At 42.7% G+C, this 27,166-nt stretch overlaps 1 long non-coding RNA gene across 1 annotated transcript; it reads left to right on the top strand.

Annotated features, from left to right (window-relative positions):
* Window positions 1-15,048: 15,048 nt before the first annotated feature.
* On the top strand, window positions 15,049-26,404 carry LOC107974260 (uncharacterized). Its single transcript, XR_001716886.3, has 3 exons — window positions 15,049-15,179; window positions 21,291-21,429; window positions 26,078-26,404. It is a non-coding gene; the product is annotated as an uncharacterized LOC107974260 (long non-coding RNA).
* Window positions 26,405-27,166: the final 762 nt, after the last annotated feature.

A 27,166-nucleotide genomic window follows, 5' to 3' on the forward strand; every position in this document is an offset into this window, starting at 1 on the left:
TTCCCAGGCTGATCTCGAACTTCTGGGTTCAAGTGATCTGCCCGCCTCAGCCTCCCAAAGTGCTAGGATTACAGAGGTGAGCCACTGGGCCTGGCTACACACTTAAAAGTTTAATGGCTACAACTATATTTAAATTAGATGAAATAAAATTGATTAGATGCTAGAAGATGATATATATGAGTAATACATATATCTGGAAACTACAAGAGTATGAAAACATTTAGTGTTCCAATTTCTTTAAGGCTGTGGTTCTCAAAGTGTGGTCTATAGATCACCAGCATGGATGGTGAAACTTAAAAATGCAGAATCCTTGGCTTTACCCTTGGATATACCAAAGCAGAATATAGGGGAAAATCACTCAGGAATCTGCAATTTTTAACAACTCACTCACTAAATTTTGCCATGCTGGTCTAGGGATTATATGTGAGAGAGGAGCAATTGGTCTGTCTAGGAATACTGTCAGGAAACCTACTCCTTGGCCCTGGACCCATTCCATTACTGGACTTCTCTGCTTTTAGTAATGGCTTTCTTTACAGGGAGTTATAATGACAGCCTTTGGGTCTTGGATCTGCTTTCTAGATATTTACAGATTAAATGTGCTTCAGTTAAGATAGTGAGCCTCACTGAATGCCTGGCAGGCTGTGGCTTCTCGTGGGGACAGAATAAACATGTGCCAGTGGGACTGGACAATTGTCCTCAAAGATCAAGACTCTGGTGCTCAACTTCGATTCTCAGGAGGCTCTTGTCCTGATGGTAGGGTGACAAGCAGTCTCAGTCTTCCCAGGAATGAGGCACTTCCCAGGGCATAGGATTTTGGGGTTTAAAATCAGAAAAGTCTTCTTCAGCAAACCAGGGGCTGGGAATCCCATTTGGTGGTAATACTATACCCTAGCAAGAGAGACTAGGAACCCATTGCCTCATTCTATTTATTCTGTGCTGAGAAATATAATTCCTAAAATGTGTTGATTAGTCAACTCAGTCTTTCTACCATAGAAAAGTCTGAGAAACCAAATTACCATCAAGGTTGATTTGTTAACAAAACTATTGAGAAAGAAGCATTAGATTAAGAGACACTTTATTTCTGTGAGCAGTTTGCAAACCAGGGAGATGCAGCCTCCAATACAACAAAGGTACACTCCACTGGAACAAAGAAAGGGGTTGTCCTTTATAGAAAAAGTTTTTTCCCAGGCTTCCACTCCAGTATGCTATGCAAATGAGGGATGCGAACTTGCTTAGTTCTTACTGGTTGATGTTAAGATTGACCAGAGGTTATAGTTTATTGGTTGGGTCCAGGTGTTGGCAGCTATTGATTCAGGCAGCATAAAAAGGGACAGATATGAGTGTCCCAAAGTTATGGAGTGTGTGGTTTTTCCAGGAGTACAGAGTACATGTTTAACCTTTAGTCAGTAAATGGCCGCTTGGGTCCATTTGAATTTAGGCTCAGTTAATCATTCATGATCAATCTTTAAGAACTGGCTTTTTCAAAGTAGACAGTTCCTGCTTTTGATCAAAACCTGTCAGCAGACAGCTCTGGTGATTGGTGGTGGGTTATGTCCCATCATGGTGCCAGAGTGGTCGGCTTCCTTCTCTGGGCCCATCTAGTCCTACACTGGGATCCTCATGGCAGGGCAGTGGTTAGTTGAGCAACTAGAGCCATTTACCTACAAGAGGCACTCAGATACCTGTTAAATTTGAATTAAAGTATCTTGGGTTAAGTTGGTTCATTTCTGGCATTTCTGGATGGAGTGAGTTTAAAGTCTTAAGGTATTGGGTCAGCGTGATTCTGGTGGGAGGCTCTTGCAGACATCTCTTAAAACAGGCAAGAATGATTTTAAAGAGGAGCCAAATGCTTAGTCCAAGTATGAGGAGGATCATTAAGTAAGCATTGTAGAGGGGAACACAAAAGGGATTCTATACCAGAGAGAAGTTGTAGTAGATCCAGTCAAGGGCTTTCTGAAGGTGTCCCTTTCAGAGATTTGGCTAGCTTTAGGATCTTGGATGTTTCTAATTCAACTGACTGGCGGTATTTACCCAGGTGCAATGAGAAGTGTTAGTGACCACACAAACACCACCCAAGGAGATAGTCTAATGCAATGCAGTTGTCCAGGACCACATAAGCAAGGGAAAGTAGGGACGTCTGTTGTGCCATGATGGCTTGAGTGCTGGGCTGGGCCATTCTCTTAACAGTGTGGGAAAGGTGTCTCAAAATATATTTCTCCCAAGCATGGCTCAGTCAAAACCATTACCCTGGAATCCTTCCTAATCTATAGCTCCTCTACTTGGGTTCACACCTCTGGGTAAACTGCATCCTTGGCAGTGTTCACAACTGTCATCTTCATAGTCTGAGGGGTTGTCACCAGGGTACTCATCAATTATTTATAGGACTCTTTTGACCCTGACCATGGAATACAGACTTTATAGTCTCAGAGTTAGGGAGATAATGGTGATAGGAGAAAAACTCAACCCAGAAACCAAATGCCTGCATTTTCCCAGGACCTGAGACAATGGTAGGCAAAATCTCAGCCAAGATACCTGCAGCCAAAAAGACGGCCTGGAGGGAAACATAATTGTCCCAAGAGGTTATAAAAATCCAAGAAGCCACTTACAGACAAAAAAGAGGGTTCGGCCAAACCAGGAGCTGGTCTTAGGTAAAGACAGAGAGGTACGATTTAACTGGAAGACCTGGGAAGTCAAGGGGGAAACTCCATGGTTTGTTTCATATAATCTTCAGAGCGGGGGGGTTCCACTAAACATTTTATTTTTACAGGATTCTGTGAGGTATGCAGAACAGAAGGGCAGTGAGTATTCATTCCAAGTGGAGGAAATGACAGGCAGAGAAACAAAGATTTTCATGGGATATCCCAGTGAGGAAAAAGCAGGGAGAACTTCAGGAGCACAGGTGATCATCCAATAGGCTACAGCCAGTGGGTCAAAAAGGGGTGCTGAGCAGTTGGGCCTGTGAGTGAGGTTGGTAACTGAGATGATCAGGGGGTCATTGGTTTCTCCAAATGGTCTGGCTGGGGAAAGGTGGCATAACCAACATTCAGTTAAGTTGCCTGCAGAGGCAAAGGATTGGGATAGTTGTATTAAGGAATCATCTTTCCATCAGTAGGAAGAAATGGCAAGGGTAGTAAAGGAAGGAGAAGGAGAAAGTACGACATTATGTAAACGAAGGGTTTATGAGAAGTTAATCAGGCAAGATGTCCCACAGTTTGCAGAAGCTTATGGGCTAAGTCTGGTATCTTGGGAGAAAGTAGACTCCATCAGATGTTGTCTTCTTGTCCTGCCAGCTCTACTTTGATCAACTTAAGTTTGCTATCAGTGACAGGTTGGGAGGTTCACTTAGGAGGAGGATCAGAAGACTTTTTAAAATGATAAATAATAATCCATGAGTCAGTGCTTTGTAATTTAGCAGCACCTGAGTCAGTTAAGAGTACCTGATAGAGGCCAGGCACGGTGGCTCACACCGGTAATCCCAGCACGTTGGGAGGCTGAGGTGGGCAGATCACTTGAAGTCAGGAGTCCCAGACCAGGCTGGCCAAAATGCTAAAACCTCATCTTTACTAAAAATACAAAAATTAGCTAGGCATGATGGCAGGCGCCTGTAATCCCAGTTACTCGGGAGGCTGAGGCAGGAAAGTCGCTTGAACCTGGGAGATGGAGGTTGCAGTGAGGCGAGATGGCACCACTGCACTCCAGCCTGGGTGGCAGAGCAAGACCCTCAAAAAAAAAAAAAAAAAAAAGTATCTGATTAAAAAAAAAAGCCCAGCCCATTTAAGTCTCAAAAAAAAAAAAAAAAAGAAAAGAAAGAAAGAAAGAAAAAAAGACTACCTGGTCCCTTCCAGAAAGGCTGGAGGGAATTCTTAAGCTGATGTCTTTTCCAATACACAAAGTCTCCAGGTCTGAAGTTACAAGGATGTTCTTCGTCTCCTGGGAGCACACCATTAAAGGAATATTTGACAAAGTTAATACTATGTTGCAGACATTAATGAGCTCCTTGCACTAATGTAGGAGGCCTCCTTTGATGAGTACTGGCTGGTGAAGTATTTCATCTAGGCACATAGGGTGGCTGCTAATAATTTCCAAAGGAGATAATTTATGTTTTTCTGTAGAAGTGGAATGAAAGTTGAGGATGACTAAAAGAAGAGCCTTGGGCCATGGCAGGTTAAAGACTGCACAGATTTTTACCTATTGGATTTTTATTATTCCATTGGCTCGTTCTATTACTCTGGAGGGCTGGGGATGGTAAGCACAGAAATGTTGATAGACCAAATTTTAGAAACACTTTTAATAATTTGCCCTGTAAAACAAGCTCCTGAGTCACTGTGAAGTTCTCGTGGGACTCCTCAGGTTAGTATAATTTTTTTCTACTAGGGCCTTAGCTACTGCCGTGGCTATGGTCTGATGACAGGGGAAAGCTTCAGGCCAATGTGGAAACATTCAAACCATAGCCAACACATACTGGTACCCTTGTGAGGTAGAAAGTTGAACTGAATCTTGTTGCCATATCTTGAAGGGGCATTTGGTAGTGAAAAGTGGTCCATGGGGGCATGTAATCGTTTTCCAGGATTGTACTGTGGACAGATTTTGCCCAGTTAAGTAGCTGTAATCCCAGATACTCAGGAGGCTGAGGCAGGAGAGTCGCTTGAACCTGGGAGATGGAGGTTGCAGTGAGGCGAGATGGTGCCACTGCACTCCAGCCTGGATGACAGAGCAAGACCCTCAAAAAAAAAAAAAAAAGAAAAAAAGAGTATCCGATTTTTAAAAAAGCCCAGCCCATTTAGGTCTCAAAAAAAAAAGAGTATCTGCTCCCTTCCAGAAAGGCAAGGTGGGCAATAGTGAGAGAGGGACCCCAACACTATTATTTCCCTCATTAGACCGTTTTTTCCATGTTCCAATGGGTTAGGTCATGAATGAAAGTTAAAATATCCTTTTAGAGGCCATTAGGGAGAACAGGGTGGCAATTGGAACCCACCCAGAGGGCTGCAAAAAGTCAAAAGAACAACATTCTTCAAGCAGTTTCCCACTTTTATCCTTCATTGAGATAGCCTGAGATTTAGCCAGCGTTTGGTATAACTGGGGAACTGGAAGTAGGGCAGAAATGGGCAAGCTTCATATTCTCATCATAAGTGGGAATTGAACAATGAGAACGCATGGACACAGGAAGGGGAACAACACACACCGGGGCCTGTCGGGGGGTGGGGGACGAGGGGAGGGAGAGCATTAAGACAAATACCTAATGCATGCAGGGCTTAAAACCTACATGATAGCCCCTCTGCCCGGCCAGCCGCCCCCTCCGGGAGGGAGGTGGGGGGGTCAGCCCCCCGCCGGGCCAGCCGCCCTGTCGGGGAAGTGAGGGGCGCCTCTGCCCGGCCGCCCCTACTGGGAAGTGAGGAGCCCCTCTGCCCGGCCAGCCGCCCTGTCCGGGAGGGAGGTGGGGGGTCAGCCCCCCGCCCAGCCAGCCACCCCGTCCGGGAGGGAGGTGGGGGGGGTCAGCCCCCCGCCCGGCCAGCCGCCCCGTCCGGGAGGTGAGGGGCGCTTCTGCCCGGCCGCCCCTACTGGGAAGTGAGGAGCTCCTCTGCCCGGCCACCACCCCATCTGGGAGGTGTACTCAACAGCTCATTGAGAACAGGCCATGAAGACAATGGCGGTTTTGTGGAATAGAAAGGGGGGAAAGGTGGGGAAAAGATTGAGAAATCGGATGGTTGCTGTGTCTGTGTAGAAAGAGGTAGACATGGGAGACTTTTCATTTTGTTCTGTACTAAGAAAAATTCTTCTGCCTTGGGATCCTGTTGATCTGTGACCTTACCCCCAACCCTGTGCTCTCTGAAACATGTGCTGTATCCACTCAGGGTTGAATGGATTAAGGGCGGTGCAAGATGTGCTTTGTTAAACAGATGCTTGAAGGCAGCATGTTCGTTAAGAGTCATCACCACTCCTTAATCTCAAGTACCCAGGGACACAAACACTGCGGAAGGCTGCAGGGTCCTCTGCCTAGGAAAACCAGAGAACTTTGTTCACTTGTTTATCTGCTGACCTTCCCTCCACTATTGTCCTGTGACCCTGCCAAATCCCCCTCTGCGAGAAACACCCAAGAATGATCAATAAAAAAGAAAAAAAAAAAAAAAACAAACAAACAAAAACAAACAAACAAAAAAAGAATCCTGAACTTTCAACAGCAAATAAGGCCAATGAAGCCTCATCCAGGGCATGCCAGGATTTCTGCCATGGAGCAGTGAGGCCCATAACTGGACACCTCCCTGTGTCACCAACTAGATGAAGCAAAGGAGGAGTAGGAAGGGGAGGACACGGTGGAGAATGGACTCTGGACATATCTGACATGCTGGAGAGGAGGCTCAGAGAAGCCCCCCAGCCCCGCATCCACAGAAGAGCAAAGGAACAGATTGGCGGGTCTGACCACTGTTGTGTTCCATCACAGAGACTTCACTGGAGAGGTTTTGCTGCAGTAAAAATCACAAGTGGGAGAGTCTAGGCATGCTCATATGGGTGGTGGAAGGAGCAGAGGACAGACTCTGGAACTGGCAGGTCAGGACTGTCTTTCTGTTTTATGCTTCAATTCCTGCTTAGTCCTAATCTAAATGGGCTGTCAGGAGCAAGACAGGTGTGAAGAAACAAAATAAATTGTAGAAAGACCAAAAAAAAAAAAAAAAAAAAAAAAACCTACATGATGGGTTAATAGGTGCAGCAAACCACCGTGGCACATGTATACCTAGGTAACAAACCTACACTTCTGTACTTGTATCCTGGAACTTAAAGTAAAATTAAAAAAAAAAAAAAGAAAAAGAAATAGGCAAGCTTTTGATTAATAGAATTTATGTTGTATTTTGGGACATGGATGACTTGGCAGCGATATCAACCATATTGTTTCCAAATGTTTCTTTATTTTGGGCAGAGGAATGTCCCTGAACTTTAATAATAGCTAAAGCTCTTGGAGCTTGAATGGCATTGAGGAGTGCCAAGACATGGTCTTTGTTTTTTATTTTCTTTCCAGATGAGGTAAGGAAGCCTCTTTATTTCCAAAGCATGCCAAAATCATGAGCTACTCTCTAAAGGCATGACTACTGTTTACATAAATATTGGCTGTTTTATCTTTAGCTAAAAGACATGCCCTAGTAAAAACATGTAGTTCTGCTTGTTGGACAGATATGGCATCAGGAAAGGGACCAGACTCAATAATCTGGTTAAGAGAGACAACAAGTTTCTAGTTTGGTATTTGCCACTGGGTCCCCTCAGTTATAACCCATCAGTAAACCAGTTATAGTCTGTATTGGGTAAGGGAGCCTCCCAGAGATCTAGCCAAGGGGTGAGAAGTTGATCTGTTCAGGTAGCACAGTCATAGGGAGTGTCATCTTTTGGAAGGGGAAATAAAGTGGAAGGATCCAGAAAATTCCATCAGGTAAAGTCGGGAGGCTAGCAGGGAGATGTTGAATGTGATGAGAATTGAGAAGAGCCTTGAGAGAGTAAGGAACATAAACAATGAGAGGAAACCCCATCACTATCTTTCCTGTGGCTTTTACAAGGATAAAAACAGCAGAAGCCATTTTGAGGTGAGAAGGAAGTCCTTGAGGAACATAATCTGTTGAGTATAGCATCCTGTGTCTATTTTGTCCTCCAAGAGGTTGAGTAAAAACTCCCAGAGCATTCCCTTTGCATTCATGAGTGAACAGATTAAAAGAGAGGTTATAATTAGAGTGTCCTAAGGTTGGGGCCAAGGTAAGTTGAGTTTTTGTATTCTCAAAGGACTCCTGGGCATCAAAGGTCCATTGGATGGAATTGGGAGAGAAACTTTTAAGGAGATTACAGAGAAACTGAGACATTAAGGAAAAATTGAGAAGCCAATTTCAGCAACGGCCTGCAAGTCCCAAGAATCCAGAAAATTGTCTCTTTGGCAAAGGGGAAAGGCCAATATACATTGTAGGCACAAGGGGTCTACCTCTATTGAGTTCCTAGGATACCTCCTAACCTCTAAGAGGGGCTTAGGAGATATCCCTTGAATTTGACAGAGGTCTGACAAAATTAGTTTTCTTTGGAGACTTTGTGTCCCTTAGAGGATAGATTGTATAGTAAGTAGGTAGAGGCTGCCAAGGAGGCAAACCTCTTAGGAAGGGGAACATAAGAACAAATCATCAACATATTGAAAAAAAGAATGAATCATTGACATATTGGAGTAAAGTGGACCCTCACCAAAAAGAAATGGTAGCTAAATTGGCCCTATGGATCTGGGAGAAGTAGGTTGGGCTTGCTGCATACCCTTGGAGAAGGACAACCAAGGTGTATTGTTGGCCTTCTCAAGTTAAGGCAAAAAAGTATTGGCTGTCAGGAGCTACAGGTATACTGGAAAGGGCACTACAAAGATTGATAGCTGGAAATTTCAGGGGAAGCATTAGAAAATAGGGCATAGGGATTGAGAACCACGGGTGTTGGGGATTGACTGTGTTACTGATAGCCCAGAGATCCTGAACACATTGCCATCCTGTACTGTTGGGCTTGTGGATGAGTAGGATGGGGGTATTGCAAGGACTGGTGCAGGGACAAATTTTTTTTTTGTATAAAATCATCCATTATGGGTTGTCTGCCAGCCAGGGCCTCAGGATCTAGGGGATATCGTTTGACACTGGAGAGGGGTTTATTATGGTTAATGTGGATTTTAATTGGAGGTGCTGAATGGCTGTGACCAACATCAGTGTTGGATTGTGCCAAAGGCTATCAGGTAGCTCTTGGAAGGCAAGATGGGTAATGGTGAGGCTAACTGAATAGATGAGTATTTGGGTAAGAGCTGCTTCTGTGGCAAAAATCTCCTGGTGAATATAGTTTAAGCATTATTTCCTCCTTTTGGGAGAATAAAATATGGGCCTGGTAGGCTTCTGAGAAATGCCTTCCCAGGAGGTGTATGGGAGCTGATGGGACAAGCAAAAAGCAATGACTGATAGTGAGGGATCCTAGTTGAAATGGGAAATTGGTAGAGATTTAGGAGCTGTCATAGGCTGGTTGGCTACCTTGACCATTTGGATGAATTCAGAACTCTGGGGAGAGGTCATTGAAAGCATGTCGGGGTTAAGGGCAAATAGAGTAGAACAGAGTAGCCCCAGTGTCAACCAGAACTCTGACTACTTTATCATCAATTTTAATATCTAGTCCTTCTTGTTGGTTAGTTTTAAGTATGGGAAATATCCCCTGAATGTTCCCAAAGCAGGCCCAAGTAGCTTTATCAGCATTTATCTATAGCCATTATTTACATCTGGGGCAATCCTTCTTAAAATGTTTAGTGTGTTTGTAGAAAAAGCAGGGTTTTTTAATTTTAATTTTGAGGAGAGGACATTTTGGAGGAATCCCTAATTGTTGTAGCTGAAGGGCCATTAACTTGGTAGTCTTTTCTTGACAATCTAAGGCTCAAGTGGCTGTAGATTCTTTGTCCTTTTCTAAAGTTTTGGATACTTGATTGGCTGAACAGGCTATTTCATGGGGTTGTTTTGCACCTCAATTAAAGTCATGCTGTTTTACCAGGGTATTGAGGACTTCAGAAAGATTGGCCACGAAAAAATGGAATTAAATGAATTGAGCATTTCATTATTTAAGTCTGTGATCTCTAAATTTTGTTGGAAAGTTTGTTCAAATTTAACAAATAATCAAAGACAGGTTTGTCCTTTTTTGATGTACAGTGCTATAAGGCTTTCCAGTTAACTTGGTGGGAAAAAAATTAGGAGAATGGCTTTTAGTAATTTGGCAGGCTGTTTCTGTGCCTTTTAAAATCCTTGAACACAAGCCAGTTTAAAGTCCTCTAGGGGGCTATCCCATTCAGCAGCTAGCACCCATTCTCTACCCAAAACATTTCCCGCAAGTACATGGATGAGTTGATAAAATCCAGGTTTCCAACACATGAGTTGGAAAATCCAGGTTAATAAGTTCTGATGATTAGACTAAAATGTTTGAATTCAAAAGAGTTGGTTTTAGGATTAGGGAAGTCTCTTAGCAGGGCCGGAAATTCTGACTTAGCCCAATTGGTGCATGCATACATTTTGTTGGTTTCCATTTCCCATTGTTTGGACCTTAAAGGAGGCTATCAAAGAAGGGCTGGAAAAGTCAGCTGTATTGGAGGAAGTGGGAATATCAAGGGAGGAGAAAAAGGGGAGTTCAGAAAGAGTACAAGAAGAAAGGAGGAGTGAAGAACAAAGTGGAGGTGGTGGAAAGTGTGGAAGGCAGGCAGGGTGGCAGGTAAGAGGATGCTAGTGGAAGAAGTGTCTTCCAGAGGTGTTTTAATGGCTTTGGTTTTGATCTCATAGGCACAAGGGTAAGAGGAAAAAGAATCTTACAGTGTGTTGTAGCAAGTTTAGTTTCAGTTTTGAGTACACTAGTCTCTTTTTCTAATTTATTAATTTTATTTAATTATTAATTTTATTTAATTTCTATTTATTAATCTCTTTCTAATTTATTAAATTTATTCTAACTTTTCTAATTTATTAAATGGATCTTAATTTGGAATTGTCTTCTGTAAGAGAGGCAATAGTAGCCTCTCGGTTTCATGTAGAACTTTCAAAGTACCAATTAAAGAAAGCCTCATGTTGTCTCTGGGAGGTTATGTGTTTTCTTTGTTCCAATTGTGTGTGCAGATAGATACATTTCAAAATTTAGAAGGAGCCCCACTTTGGCCAGCAAAGTTTAAGACTATCCTGGGTGATTTTTGTCCAGAGGCTCAACCAATTTGGTTCAACTTTCTGGACCATAATTTTTGCTTATGAAACCAGCTGGAGTGCCAAAGGTGGCTGATCATCAGAGGAAGACAGGACATGAATTATTCATTGCACATACCTATTGAAGGCATCTCTTCTGGTGCAATTTAAGTCTGAGTGTCCTCACAAAACATTATGGATTGGGTCTATAAACCAAATAAAAGGGTTCCCTCCCTAAAGTGAGATAAAGTCCCCAAGACCTCAACCAGAAGGCATGGGAGGTCTGGATCCAAGAGGACTTACCTGAGATCTCCTGGTGCCACCAGGAAGACAACTGAGTTCAAGGGGCTCTTACAGGTACCAATGCATGGGTTCAGAATGGCATCGATAGGAGGATCAAGGATTGCTTGAGATCCCTCTTCTGACACCAAGAAATGTTAACAAAACTACTGAGAAAGAAATACTAGGTTAAGAAAGACTTTATTTCCATGAACAGCTTGCAAATTGGGGAGATGTAACCTATAACAAAACAAAGGTACACTCTGTCAGAACAAAGAGAGGGGTTGTCCTTTATTAAAAAAAAAAAAGTTTCTTCCCAGGTTCCCACTCCAGTCTTCTATGCAAATGAAGGATGCAAGCTTGCCTAATTCTCATTGGTTGATGTTAAAATCGTCACTAGATAGCCAGGCACATTGGCATATGCCTGTAGTTCCAGCTACTTTGGCGACTGAGGCAAGAGAATTGCTTGAGTCCAGGAGTTCAAATCCAGCCTGCATAATGTAGTGAAACCCTGTCTCAATTTGTTTAAATAAATAAATAAGATTGGCCATAGGTCACAGTCTATTGGTTAGGTCCAAGTGCTGGCAGTCATTGATTCAGGCAGCATAAACAGTAACAGACAGATATGAGAGTCTCAAAGTTATGTGAGCAGGTGTTTTTTCCAGAACACAGAGTATGTGTGTGACCTCTAGACAGTGAATGGCACCTTGATGTCATTTTGAATTTAGGCCCAGTTAGCCAGTCATGATCCTTCTTGAAGGATTGGCTCTTTCAGGGTTCACAGGTTGGAAAGAGTAGAATCAGAAGAAAGCAGAGGAGGCAGGCTGATTGCAAGTGAGAAGCTAAGTGGCCTGATGCACCCTGTGTAGCTCCGACAACAACCAGTTCTCCAACACCAACTGGCTGCCCTACATTTCAGTTCAGTTCTGGCACTAACTCCCTGGAGTTAGTGCAGACCCCACAGGTGAAGGTCTCAGTCCCACCAAGCTTTCACTTTTTATGCCTATAGAAAATCCCATGAACCACCCACACTTCTGCCCAATGGGTTATAAAATTGGAAGTTCCTACAACCCCACATCACATTTGATAATTTGTTAGAATGAACGCTGAACTCAGGATTTTGTTTAAAAGAATATGTCTCAGAAACAGCCAAATGGAAGAGATGCACAAGGCAGGTATGGTGGATGAGGGTAAGGGTGCAGAGTTTCCATACCCTCTCCTTGTGGAGTCTGGGCATATACCACCTCCTAGCACATCTATGTGTTCACCAACACAGAGCTCTCTTAGCCTCGTTGTTTCACTGTTTCTATCAAAATTTTATTACATCAATTAAATCACAGGCCACGGGACTGAACGTAACCCATCACCTCCTCCCAGGAGGTCAGGGAGTGGAGCTGAAAATTCCCACCCTCAAATCACATGATGAGTTCCCCTGGCCACCTGTCCTCACCCTGAAGCTGTCAAGAAGCCCACCAAGAGTCACCTTATTAGCATAAACTCAGGCATGGTCAAAGGGACTCCTTATGAATAATAAAAGATACTCCTATCATTAGGGAAATTCTAAGGGTTTGTGTCAAGAACTATGGACAAAGACCAAACATATTTTTTATTATACTACACGCCTGCAACACTATGGGGAGAGATCTGCTAAGGTCATCCTCTGCTAACATAGCACTGAAAAAGCATTCACATTTCTTGCTCTTTGACTCTTCTCTTACTCGGTTACCATATTGCACATCCTAATCTTGATGAGATTTAGTAAATCTCCACAATGGAAGCTTGGAAACAAGGCTAATGTTGCACATCTCCAAAGAGCCTATAGCATGCAATAAACACAAAGACTACACCCTGTGGCACACGGAGACCTTCCAAATGGAAGACACCTTAGCCTCAGCAACAACACTCTTAGAATAGGGTAATTTTCTGTGGCCGGATGATGCCCTTCATATCCCCCTTCCCCTCAAATCCTAGGAGTGTATGCTGTTTAGAGCCAGCATCTCCCTAACCCCATGTTGACTTTCTGAAGACAAAAATTTTCCATATTGCAACATTATTTATAACTGAAAATTGGAAAACAAGCACAAGGTTAAAGAAGCAATGGTGAAATACCAAATAAAATATTTTTCAGCCACTCAGTTTCACTTTTAATGACATGGGAAAGTGTTCATAATACACTAAGAGGTCATATGTGTACAAAAAAGGTTGCAAAGAAATGCATTAGGATGTTAACAGCTGTTATCTCTGGGGCAATGGAGTAAGAGTTGATTCTTGTTTTCTACTTTATGCTCTACCTTTTTCCTACAATAATCATTCAACAGTTTTTATAGCCAGAACAAAATGTAATATTATTTTCTTATGAAAAGCCAATACAAATAGAAATGTTTCTTATTTGTTCCTTGCATAGGCCTGCCGACATGATTTTATCTCTAGTGTATGAGCTTCTGGCTTCTTTCCTGAGCCCCTATCTCCGCTGTCTCAAGTGAATGCCCATTTCTGAGTCATGCTCCACCTACAGAACTGCCTCCAACCTCAGAGGGAGCATGACATTGTACTATACTCATTCCCATCCATCCCCAACCCCATCCGTACTACCAATTGGCAAAACTTCCTCAGATTCTATTTCCACGAAATTCTGCCACACCAAGGAACACCAGAGGATGTTAAACATTTAGGGAGTTAAATAGGTTGGTCAATAGAAATTCATTGCATTTTCATCATAGATCCAGAGTACTTATATGACTAGACCATCAAATGTCATCAGAAGGCAGCCCACCCACTGATAAGTAACATCTTGGTAGGATGAAAAGCAATAAAAAAAAAAAAATTTCCAAGAAGGCCTTATTTTCACAAGCAATTTTCCTTCTTAATCAATTCAAGAGCATGTTCGACAAGCACTTACTGAACATCTATCATGTGCCAGGCCCTGGGGGTGGAAAGAGATAATTCCATTCAATATAATGATATACATAGTAAGCACCAAATAAATATGCATTGAATAAATACAAGAAGTAAAAAAATAAATTTACCCAAACCCATCTAACTATCCAGAGGGGGAAAAAGACTAAACCTTGCACCTCCTCATTGTCTGATAACCTAAACCTTACACAAAATATTCAATGAATGGGATCCCATGGCTCCTGCTGCTGTAGTCTCATGACTCCACTCTGGCTCTCTGGCCAGGCCCACTTCTGTTTGGGGAATTTTTCTTTCCAGGCTTCCCTCTTCTAGCTAACTCTTTCCCATGCACCAAATTTCAGAGGAAGACCCAATGCTTCTGAATCAAAGTGATTTCTCAGGGTTCTCATCAAGATCATACATCTTGAGACAGCCTTTTAAATATCTGATGACAGTATGTTCTCCTGATCCTTCATTGCTCCAAGTCAGTGGTTCTCAGATGTAGGTTGGGTGGGTCCTTTGCCCATGCAGAGGACATTCAATAATGTAGGAGATATTTGGGGTTGTCACAACTGTGGGAGAGTGTGCTGCTGGCATCGAGTGGTTAGAGCCCAGGGGTGTTACTAAACATCCTAAAATGCACAGGACAGGGCTTTCACTGACAAAAAACAACCCAGCCCCAAATGTCAACATGCCAGTTTCGAGAGACCCTGTTCTAGGTAAAACATCCCCAGATGCTTTACAGTTACATGGATGACATTGTTTGGTTCTCCCTTGCCATAGCCTGTGAATTCACTCTACTTACTTAAACTTTTCTTAAAATAAGAAGCCCAGAGCTGATATTGTCCCAGGGACAATGTAACAAGCATTGTGCATAAGGCCAATGGCTTGGGCACTAGGGTCAGGCCCAAGTTCATCCTGGGCTCTGTCCGTCAGTAGTTGTGGGGCCCTTGGGCCAGACACTTCATCTTTCCAAGCCTCAGTTTTCTTATCTTTAAAATAGTTATACACAGTGATAAAAGTATAAATAATACTCACATCTTTGAAGGTGTTGGGAAGATTAATGAAACAATCGATGTAATACACTTCATCCAAGTGCATGCTCATTGCAAGAGCTCAGTACATGTTAGCCTGTAATAATAATGCTATAATTTTCTTTAAGGTTTTAAATTTTTCTTTTAGGGGTTAGTTGCTTCTAAGCCAGCTATCTCGATGAGAGTTTGAAGATCTACATTGAAATCTTTTACCTAAGAAACTTAGTCCTTACCCATAAACCCAGGAGAAGAGGGGGAGCACGCATCGGAGCTAGTAAATATAGTAAGTACCAAATGTGGGTATTTGTTAAAAACATACACATACACACAACACTAATGGGATTCTCTTTTTTGTTGTAGTTTTAAATTTAAGCTGGAATTTCAATCAAATTTTTGTATGGAGTAACTTGCTTATAGTTAGAGTGCTTTTTGCTCAGTCAGCTTGGTCCCAATGTCCACACCTCAGATTGAAGTACTGCTCTGACACCAGTGCTGCCGAGTGGAGAGCTTTGCCTGCAGCATCTTCTGCTCAGCCAGGTTTGTCTCGGTGGCATCCGCCTGGCAAGCATTGGAATGTTAAAGCTTTCAAGCCCATATCTGTGCCTCTCATGAAACACATTTCTGTTCTTCTCTACTTATTCATGCAACAAATATTCATTGAGTATCTATTATGCACCATGGATGGTCTATATCACAGCTTCATTTCCTACCCTGCCATCTACTCCATGAGGTGAGTTGCACCTGTAAAGCTTTTAGTCCATCCACAGCACTGCTGAATAGAAACTCATTTCTATTCAGAGAGAAGCCCAGCGAGAAGAGGTAAACAAGAAAAGATAAAGAATATCCTTTGCTACTGTCAACCTAAATAACAGAGAGAGGCTCTCTCAAAGAAAAGGATGTTTATTCAGGATTAGGGCATTGCAATGGGAATACGTGTGCTATAGTAAACTATGTATGTAGTCAGGGAGGTAAAGGGAGACAAAGGTTTTCAAAGGAAAAAAATGAGATTACGTAATTATTCTGACATAATTATCCTTGGCTACAAAGATTAATAAGAAGGGTGATACCAATTGAGGTTGGACAAGCAGTTGCTTGGCAGATGTCCTTGCGGAAGTATTCTTTTATGTAAAGTTGTGAAGACTTTTGTACAAAGTATGGTTTTGGCAAAATTTTTGTGATAGTTTTTGTCGTTAGGTATACAAGTGTGAGAATCCTCTCTTTATAGCCTTCCCTGGCTCTATTTGTCAGTATTTTTTTAAATATTAGTGACCCCATTTTGATTCTGACAACTTTCACACTACAACAACCATTGAGATATATAAAGATCTAGATTATATATATACAACAAATATATATGCTGATTTACAACTTACAAAACACTTTTACATCCATTATCTCATTCAATCTATTTCCTGGATTTCTCTTTTGGCCACCTGGAGAGGGGAAGCCATTGTTACTACGTTCATGCTGACCCATCAGCAATAATAGCAACAACCACTCTGTTCATGGAGTCAGTAGCATTGTAGCTGAACTAGTGAGGAAAATTTCAAGGGTGGGAATTGATGCAAACAAACTGCCAAATTGGGGCTTAGCCCAGGAGGGTTCTTGGCTTCACTTAGGAAAGAATTCAAGAGTGAGCAGACAGTGAAGAAAACGAATTTATTAGAGAAATAATGTACAGCAAAATGAGAGCTCCATAGAAAGAACAGGGCTACCCTACAGGCACAGTGGCCCAGAGTGGCACTCAAGGATTGCTGGCTAGCTGTATTTATACCCGCTCTTATTTGTATGCTAAATAAGGGGTGCATTATTCACAAACTTTCTGGAAAATGGGCGGGGAGCTCCCAAAACCTATAAGGTAATTTTCAGATCATTGTGACAGCATTTGTTAACTGTCTTGGTGCTGGTGGGGGTACTTTATGTAAATGTATTATAATTAGTATACAATGAGCAATGAGGGCAGCTAGAAGTTGCTTTTGACACCAGAAAAAGCAAGCCTGGCTGATGGAGGTGTGGTACAATAAGAAGCATATTTGGGTTTTGCCCCTGGCTCCTGGCACAGAGCTCCTAAAACCCTTGGAATTTCCTGAGGATAGGAGCCCCTTTCATATCACATCTGAGTTTATGCTGGTGAGGGGACTTAGGAAGGGGTCCCTAGAAAGCCTCAGGATGGGGCTAGTCACCAAAAAGACCAGGCAATTAGAGAGTTGGAACTTTCAACCCTACCTTCTGACCTCTGGGAAGGCTGGTGGTAGAGTGGGGAATTGGGGGAGGTTGAGCTCTACAAAAACTTTGAACACCGAGGTTTGATGAGGTTCCTGGCTAGTGAAGCATCCATGTGCCAGGAGGATGGTGCACCCCAACTCCACAACAACAGAAGCTCCTGTGTTTGGGACCTTTCTGAACCTCTCTTATGGATGTAATGTTGTAGAAGCCAGAGGAAAACCTCTCCTTTGCCTTCTAAAGGTTCACTGAAAAATCAACTGGGAAAAAGTAGATGAACAAGAGAAAAGGCATACACAATTTTATTTTAATGTGCATAGCACATAAGAAGGATTGCCCAAGAACCTGGAGTGGTGCAGAAGCTCGTATACCCTTTTTCATAGGGAGGAGGAGGTAGGATAGGTAGACAATTCTTTCGCAGGGCAGTAAATCGTTAGGGCTGGCAGGAGGCAAACCCCAGAGGAAGGTGGGGGTGGAGCTGCACAGAGACAAAGGTTGTTTGATTTTGCAGATAAAGTTCCCAGGTAATTTCTTCAAGTTGCGCTCAGAAGAATTGACAAAAATTTGTCTGGGCATGGTGATGACTCCCAGTCTTCTCTTCTCCAGTGGTTGATAGTTCCTAGTTATTTAATGGAATACCAGGTTGACAAAATAATCTGTACAACAAACCCCCATGACACAAGTTTATCTCTGTAACAAACTTGCACAGGTACCCCTGAACTTAAAATAAAAGTTAAGTTAAAAAAGAAATTCCTAGGAAGGGAGTTTAAGACACTGTTTCTTTTAGAAAGAAGCTCTCTTGGTCAGATAAGGAAATTCGAAAGAGAGTCCCCTGCTTACGCCTGGAGGTGGAGATGGGAAACAAGACATGGTTAGAGGAACTTTGATTCTAGGGCAGCTTTTAAAGCTGCTCAGCATGTCAAAGTGCCAGTTTTTGAGGGTATCAATTTCTGAGCCTCAAAAATATCTTTTACAATAAATCTGTAAATGTAAGGAAAGTGTGTTAACTGAAAAATCACAGAATTGTAATTTTGGAAAGGAGACTTTATTTCTTATAAAGGGTACACCCTGCAAGGTGACCATCTTGCAGGCTGGGAAATGTAGCCTGCAGCAAAGACCAGGGACAGGCACTTCAAAGGAGGGAGAGGTAAGACAGGAATTTAAGTGGAACAGGTTAGTCAAACACACATGTTCAGCAGGTTACAGGAGAAACTATGAATGTTCATGAAGGTGGTCCTTATTTGCAGAGGAAGCCTTCAGGTAGTAGGCTTTAGAGAAAACAGGTTGTAAAATATTTCTTATCAGACTTAAAGTCTGTGTTGATTTTAATGCTGGAGAGGTATAATGAGGCAGGTCCGATCCCCACTTCCCATCATGGCCTGAACCAGTCTTTCAGGTTAACATTTAAGAGTGCCCTGGCTGAGGAGGAAGTCCATTTAGATGGTTAGGGGGCCTTAGAATTTTATTCTTAGTTTACAATGTTAAGTCTCCACCCCAAAGTGAACATGGGTTGTATGTTACATACCTGTTTGTTTAATATGCATTTGTCAGGACACCCAGCTGGTTGTTGGAGAATTGGTCAGGGTTCAGAAAAAACCTACACATCTGGTATCAAAAGTGCTCTGGGTGAGAGTGTTTGGAAAGTGTATGTTTTCCCAGAGTGGGAAGAGGAGAGAAGGAACCTCTTCCAGCCACCATGAGCAACGGCTCATTATTAGGAAGCTGAACTTCTTTTTTTAGGAGGAGTCTTGGGTGGAATAGGGGATGGAGGGAGTGAAGAGGGATCTTCCTCACCATCTGCGTCTTCTTTGTCCACTGATAGTCTTTCCATTTTGCTCCTTCCAATTCCTGCCCCACCCCTAAAAACCCACCACACTGACAGTACACCTAACTAGGATCCTTCTCTGAAATGGTGTTTGTTATCTCTTCCCTAGACACTATTGAAATGTTCTGAAGAAACGGTATGTTAAGGAATGGGACAGTGTGCTCAGAGAGTGGCCCCACAGAGGCAGAAACATAACGTGCACATGTGCAAAGCCTGGAGTATTTAGAAAGAGAGGGATCCAGAAATGGCTCAGAGGCCCCCAGCAAGGTCACCAGCAGGTGCTATTGTTGCTGCTGCAAGACGCTAAGAAAATAGAGGGGTGTCAAGCATGTGGAGGGAGAGGGGGCTGTAATGAACATCCTGGAAACACTTTGCTAATGTCTTCAGGCAGCTAACTTAATGAGGCAGAGCCCAGCCAGAACCTTGTCAGCTGAGCCTTTCAGAATACCCCAGGACCCTGGAACCAACCCATGAGAAAAGGGAGCAAATTTCAAGAGAGCTGGATTTATCATGTCATCATGCACATAAGCCATTACTCTAATTGGGACATGGCCACTTAAAAAGCACTATTTCTTTGAGAATCACAAGGTGGTGGGGAAGGGTGGAATGTGGGAGTCATATGTAAGTTACAAAAGCGACCATCACTTACTGGGTTCTCACTATGTATGAGGCCTTGTGCCATCCTCACTAGGATCCTGAAACTGGTGCTATTAATGACCTTATTATACAAAAGTGAAAACCGGGCTGAGAGAGAACAGGCAGGAGTTCCTTGAAAGTTATACCCTGGTGAGAGCAGATACAGAATTCAAACCTGTGAAAATAAGTAATTCAAAATCAAAGCTGTTAGAATTTTAAATTATTTTGAGTCTTAAAGGAATGCGGTGATGGGACCTGAGTCACATGACAGGCAGCTATAACCCAGGCAGCTGTAGCTTTTTTTCCTCTGCCATAGATTAGCCTTTTATTTGTCTACATTGTTTTGTAAAATATTGTAATAGACCAAAAAGGTTCCAGAGAAGACCCCTTCCCTCTTCACTGTTGATTTTCATCATAGATCAATTATATATATATATAAGTGGGAAAGGAAAATAAAGCAAGCTGTAACTAATTAGATTGCTGTAACTCATAAACCAACCTTCTGTAGAAAACGTTTCAATCCTGTTAAATTTATTTGCTTTCTGCCTATACAAGCAAGACCTTAGCCTTTCAACTTCAGAGCTGTGACCCGTTCCTTTGGAGTCTACGTTACCTGGTGGGCTAGTCTATGTTACCCAATGGCTTGCATTTGAATACTCTTTAGAACTAAATTCTGATCCTTTCAATTATTTTGGGTTTGACAAGCCCATGCTCATGGGATCCTCAATCCAGTCCTGCAATCTCTTTCCACACACTGATTCCATGGCTTAGCAGATCACTCTTAATGACCTGCACAGCTGGATACTGGAGTCAGGCCTTTAGAAAGAAAACAAGCCTCTTTAAGGACAACCATGGGGGAAGGATCGCATGTGGGAGGAACCAGCCCTGTTCTGGGGGAGGGCGAGCTTGCTGGAAGTGTCCACCTCGCAGGCAGGTACCTTCTACTTCTCTATTTACCCACTTTATGTTGAATAGCCTAGACCCAAAGATAGTCAGAGAATCTAGCCCAACTTTCTTCCCCCTCTTTAGATGAAATAGCACAGGAATGGCTGATTTTTAAAAACCCTAGAAATAAAAGGCTGATTGGACCATTGTTCAGTGGCAAGTTTCACTTGAGGCACCTAGATACAATAGGTATCAGATGATAAGGTGAATTCTGAGTCCCAGTAGAAATTGCAAATTTGAAAAGTAAGATAGTGAAAATCTGTTAGCGGACTATGGTCCACATTCATAACCACATTTTATCATTATAAAAAGGTAGACAATGGTGTTTTTAGAGATCCTCTCTCTCCTAAGGACAATGGATTTGGGTGATTTTTCTCAAGTTCTAAAGCATGGTAGGAATTTCAAAGGAACAACAGGGAGAGTGAAATGTCTCATCTACAGTTAGTGAGATAATGGGGCCTGGAGTCCACCTCCACCTGGGAGGTGCTGAGGGTGGAACCAGGTTGGCCAGCTGCAGAAAAAGAAACGGCGTTTGCTCCTCAGCTGGGGACAGCTGGCGCCATGCAAGTTTGAGGGGTGTCAAGCACTGCAGACATGGACCAGGACAGAGGGAGCAAGTCACTGCAGGCCCAAGAGGACTGCTTGGCCCCCACAAAAGAGTTCTCCCACAGAGAAGAGGGCCGGAGAAAAACTGAGTTTGACAAGGGAAGTGCCAGACAGGAAAAACAAAACAAAACAAAAAACCATCTGTTTCTTCCTTCACAGGAAAAAGTCAAACATTCCTCATCAGGGCCTCTGAAGAAACCAAAGAAACCAAAAATACACCAAGGGAGAAAATGTCCACTGAAACACGTGCCTGCCTGGGTGTGAGGATATCCTATGACAGTCACTGTCGCTCAGGCAGGTGAGACCTCTTGGCCCTCCCCACCCTACCACGCAACCCTGGGGCAGTGCAGAAAAAGCCCTCACATCCCCTTTCTCACTCTAAGCTGCCAGGCTGTTGCAGGACCCAGGTGGAAGAGAGAGGGAGGAGCTACGCCTTTGACTGAATTTGGAACCTTTCATTATTACAATTTCTGAATTGAGACTGTGTCTGTAGCTAAAAATGAGACAACATGATTTTTTAAAATCCAATAATTAGCAGAGAATTTATGGGACACTCCAAGTTTTTATCCAGGAGAAGAACTTCCACCACTGAATACATTTAAAAAGACAGTGGCATACAAAGGTAAAGATGTCTCCTGGCCGGGCGCAGTAGCTCATGCCTGTAATCCCAGCACTTTGGGAGGCCGAGGCAGGTGGATCACCTGAGGTCAGGAGTTTGATACTGGCCTGGCCAACATGGTGAAGCCCCATCTAACACATGGGGAAACTATCTCTTATTCAGACTCTCTGAGAGGAAGGTGCTAGGTTATTCCCATACAACAGAGAGGGAAGCTGAGACTCCATAGGTGACCATCCAAAGAAGTCAGTCACATCTTCAGGAAGCAACTGTGGAGAAAGCAACTAAAAGCAACTTGCTTTTCCACAAGGCCCAGGTGGCAACCATCAAATGTGGCACTAACCAGGGTAGGGAGGGATGGCTTGACCCAATATAGAGCAGCTGTCTGAGAGTCAGTGGATTCTGTGACCACTGCAGGTCAGCCCACTCCTCTGGTTATAGAGGAGAGCAAGCTGGGCCAATCCAACCCACCAGACTGATCCTTGAGTCCAGCCCAGCTTTCCCACAGGTCAGTAAACCAGACACTTCATGGGCCACTAAGGCCATCCATAGTTCCTCCACCCAGCCTGTGCCACTACATGGAGGTCAGAGCAGACTCCAAGGTGTGGCCGGCTCACCAGATCCTGAGCCCAGGTGTCCAGCTCTTCAGCTCAGCAGAGCAGCATTTTATTTTTATTTTTTAATTTAATCTTTTGTTTTGTTTATAATTGACACATGTTAATTGTACATGCTTATGAGGTACAGCGTGATGTTCCAATTCATGTCTACATTATATAATGATCAGATCAGGGCAGTGAGCATGTCCCTCTCAACAGAGCAACTTTCCGCAAAGCTCTCCTCTCTCCATGTCTGTGTAAACAGAAAAGCAAAGAATAGGGAGGGACAGAGGGTAGAACATTGACTTCAGACTTCCAGTCCACAGCTCTGCTCTCCAAATACCGCCAAAGTGGAAGCTAGAAATACCTCATTATTAGGAAGCTAAACTCCTTATTTTTAAATAAAAACGTATTTATTTATTTATTTATTTATTTGAGACTGGGTATCGCTATGTTGCCCAGGCTGGACTCAAACTCTTGGCCTCAAAAGATCCTTTATTAGTTGGGACTATAGGTGTGCCTGTGCCCAGCTGGAAACTAAACTCCTTCTAAGAAAGCACCAAGCCCAAGTCAGGCTCAATGCTGCCGTTGGGTTTGCCCCTGAGGACTATGAAATCCTGAACTAGAACTGGGCTCCCTGCAGCAACTGGGGATTTGAGGGAAGAAGAGTAGAGATTTCTAGAGTTTTCTGTGGCTTGCAGAAAGTGTGGCTGGTGGAGGGGAAGTAACAATTCTCTGGAAACCTTGAAACAGAGAATTTACGAAGTTGCTCATCAGACGGTGCTGCAGTTTAGTCTTGTAATTTGTGGAAAGAGGTAGGACCAAGAATCAATTCCTTCTTTTCCCTCTCTTCCTTCCTTCCCTTCCCTTTCTTTCTTTCCTTCCTTCCTTCCTTCCTTCCTCCCTCCCTCCCTTCCTCCTTCCTTCCTTTCTTCCTTCCTTCTTCTTTCTTTCTTTTCTTTCTCTTTCTTTCTTTTTCTTTCTTTCCTTCTTTCTTTCTTCTTCTTTTTCCTTCTCCCTCTCTCCTTCCCCCTTCCCTTCCCTCCCCTCCCCTGCCCTCCCTTCCCTCCCCTTCTCCTTCCTTCCTTCCCTTCTTTCTTTCTCTTTCTTTCTTTCTTTCTTTCTTTTTTTCCTTCTTTCTTTCTTTCTTTTTCTTTCTTTTTCAGACAGTCTCACTCTGTCACCCAGGCTGGAGAGCAATGACATGATCATGCTCACTGCAGCCTCGAACTCCTGGGCTCAAGCAATCCTCCCACCTCAACCTCCCAAGTAGCTGGTACTAGAGACAAGCACCACCACATTTTGCTAATTTTTTGTTTTTGTAGAGACAAGGTCTCTCTATGTTCCCCAGGCTGATCTCAAAGTCCTGGCCTCAAGTGATCCCCCTGCCTTAGCCTCCCAAAGTATTGGGATTACAGGTGTGAGCCACTGTGCCATGGCTTTAAAGTCAAATAATACCAAAAAGCTAATAATAAAAACCTCTGTCTCTCCCTTCCCTGCATCACTCCTGCAAGCTATTCTTGAGATCATAGAGCTTTTTCCCTTGTCTTTAACCTCTTTGTTTCTAAATAATAGGCTTACATTGCTAAATTCTAATTTGTCAATTTTAGACATTGTCTATTGACACCTACCATGAGAGCTGAGGATTTAGCAATCCTGCTCCATTCTTCTACCAGCATTCCCTACAGCTCTCCCTACATATTTATATAACGATTTTTATTCTCAATAAGCAGCGTTTACATCCCTATGACTATGAAATATGATTCACTCATGAGCCAAAATGTCCATTATGATGACATCTGTCTTCTACAACAGTTTCTTTTCTTCCTAGAGTTAATATTTGCTTTGTTTTTTTATTTATTAGATTTTCTATGTTACAATACTTACTTCCCCCACCCCAAATAATCCAAAATCAATCACATTTTTTATGTAATCAAATATAGCAGTTCCATTTTTTATTTCTGCTGGCAAATTACTTCCCAAAGACCTCCAACTCCAGTCTAGAGGCTGAATATTAATGCCTGAGCTGTCCCTCAGCCATTCCCTGTGTTGAATCATCTGTTACCTAGGTGCCATTTCATCTTCCCCTTCCTTGATTAATTTTCTTTTTTTGCTGAGGCATATCTGCCTAAGGAAAGTGCGTAAGAGGTGAAAAAAAAAGTCTTCAGTTTTCTGAAAATGTCTTTCTCTTATCCTTACTCTTGATTAATAGTTTGCCTAAGGGTAGAATTCTGGTTGAAAGTCATTGTCCCTCAGAATATTGAAGGCATTGTATTATTATCTTCTTTCAGTTTTGCTATTAAAAAGTTCAATGCTATTCCAAATTCAAATCCTTTTTCTCTCTCTCTCTCTCTCTGTCTCTCTCTCACACACACACACACCTGCCATGCCCAGAAGTTTATAGAAATTTTCACTAACTGGGCATAGTGACATGTGCCTATAATCTCAGCTATTCAGGAGGCTGAGGCTGGAGATTGCTTGAGCCTAAGAGTTTGAGACCAGCCTGGCCAACACAGTGAGACCATATCTCAAGTAAGAAAAAGAAAGAGAAAGAGAGAGAGTCTTTACTACTGGTGAGATGAAATAATAATAATGTGACACTTTTCTAAAAATTCACTATTGCGACCACTCTGTGCCCCTTTCAATTTGAAGGCTTGTGATCCTCAACTCAACATTTCTTTCATATCCTGACTTTGATAATTTCTCTCCACCAACTTTTCTGTGCTCTCTTGCTGTAATTTTTCTTCATCAGACATTGAACTGACTCAGTGCAAGAGGACAGCTTCAAGTCCCTATGATTTCATCCCCAACCCCACCAATCAGCATTCCTTCCCCTCAACCCCCTGCCCACCAAATATCTTTTAAAAAGCCTAGCCTCTGAATTTTCAGGGAGGCTGATTCGAGTAATAATAAAATTCTGGTCTCCTGTTTAGTAGGTTCTGTGTGCATTTAACTCTTTCTCTCTTGCAATTCCTCTGTCTTGATGAATTGGCACTATTTGGGCAGTGGGCAAGAAGAACTCATTGGGCAGTTACAAGTTGAGGAGTTTCCAGCTGCAGTCTGTCTGGGCACTGACAATGGGAACCAGTTTGGCTTGTAGAAGGGTGGGTCCTGTGACATTTTTACATCTTTCTGAGAACACAGAATATGTGACCACTCCTTCACCAGTCATGGACACCTGGTTCTGTGTTAACTTTGAGCACCTCAGGTAGTCATAGGAAGTCCATTTTGTCTGTCAGCCAGGAGCATACTTTAACAAGCCAAAAAATGGTGGAAACAACTCAAATACTCCACTGATGAATGAATACATAAAATGTGGTATATTTATTCAGTGGAATTTTACTTGACAATAAAAAGGAATGAAGTGCTGATACATGCTACAACATACGTGAACCTCAAAAACATGTACATAAGTGAAAGAAGTCAGTTCAAAAGTCCACATATTGTATGATTCCATTTATATGAAATGTCCAGAAGAGACAAATCTATAAATCTATAGAGATAGGAAGTAGATTAGTGGTTGCCTTTGGGGCTTAGAAAACGACACCCCAAAAGTCGATGCTTTGACATGCTGAGAGACCATAGAGGCTGCCTCATAATCAAGCTGCCTCTAACCCTGTTTTGTTCTACCCCCACCCACCAAGTGCAGGGAGGGACTCTCTTTGGAATTTCCTTCTCTGACCAAGAAAGCTTCTTTCCAAAAGAAACATAATTGTCTTAAACCCCCTCCCTAGGGATCTCATCAAATAACCAGGAACTATCAACCATTGGAGAAGAGAAGAGACTGGGAGTTACCCCATGCCCAGACAAACTTTTCATCTATTCTTCTGAGGGTAACCCCAGGAGATTACCTGGGGGACTTTTTTTTGCATAATAAGACAACCTTTGTTCCTGTGCAGCTCCACATCTTTTCTTCCTATAAAGTCTGCCTCCAACATCGTGGGTCCATTCAATTCTCCCTAATGAAAGCATTGCCTACAGTCTCCATCCCCTCCCTTCCCCGTAAAGCTTCTGTGCCACACTGGGTTGGTGGGCAATCCCCCTGTGATCCACTACTCCCCTGCCCACATCCCAACCCCACCATACATGTTAATAAATGTGTGTACCTTTTCTCCTATTATTCTGCCTTTTGTTAGAGAACCTTCAAAGGGTGAAGGGGAAGTTTTCTCTTATCCCCTACATTTCATAAGACTAGGAATGAGAGTTGAGATGGAGAATACGAAGTGACTGCAAATAGGCAGAATTTCTTCTTGAGGTGAAAAAATTGTTTTGAAGTTAGATTGTGGTGATGGTTGCACAACTCTGCAAATATACTCAAAACCATTAAATTGTACACTTTAAATGGGCAAATTGGCTGGGTACAGTGGCTCATGCCTGTAATCCCAGTACTTTGGGAGGTTGAGGAAGGAGGATCACTTGAGCCCAGCAGTTTGAGGCCAGCCTGGGCAACATAGGGAGATTCTATCTCTACAAAAATTTTAAAATTAGCCAGGCATGGCGGCACACAGCTATAGTCCCAGCTTCTGGGAAGGCTGAGACGGGAGGATCATTTGGGCTCGGGAGGTTGAAGCTGCAGTGAGCCATGACTGTGCTACCAGAAGCCCAGGTGACAGAGCAAAAACCCATCTCAAACAAAAGGGAGTTAATTGTATGGTATGAAAATTATATCCCAATAAAGTTGTTTTTAAAAAGTAGTTTGCAAACTATAAAATAAAACACAAAAGTCAAATCTTTACTTATTATTAGTAAAACAGAATAAAAACATTAGGAATCATTTCAATTATTCTTAATAATTATTTATCAATAATTATTAATGATTAATC

This window comes from Pan troglodytes, chromosome 1 (assembly GCF_028858775.2).
Source record: "Pan troglodytes isolate AG18354 chromosome 1, NHGRI_mPanTro3-v2.0_pri, whole genome shotgun sequence".
NCBI lineage: Eukaryota > Metazoa > Chordata > Mammalia > Primates > Hominidae > Pan > Pan troglodytes.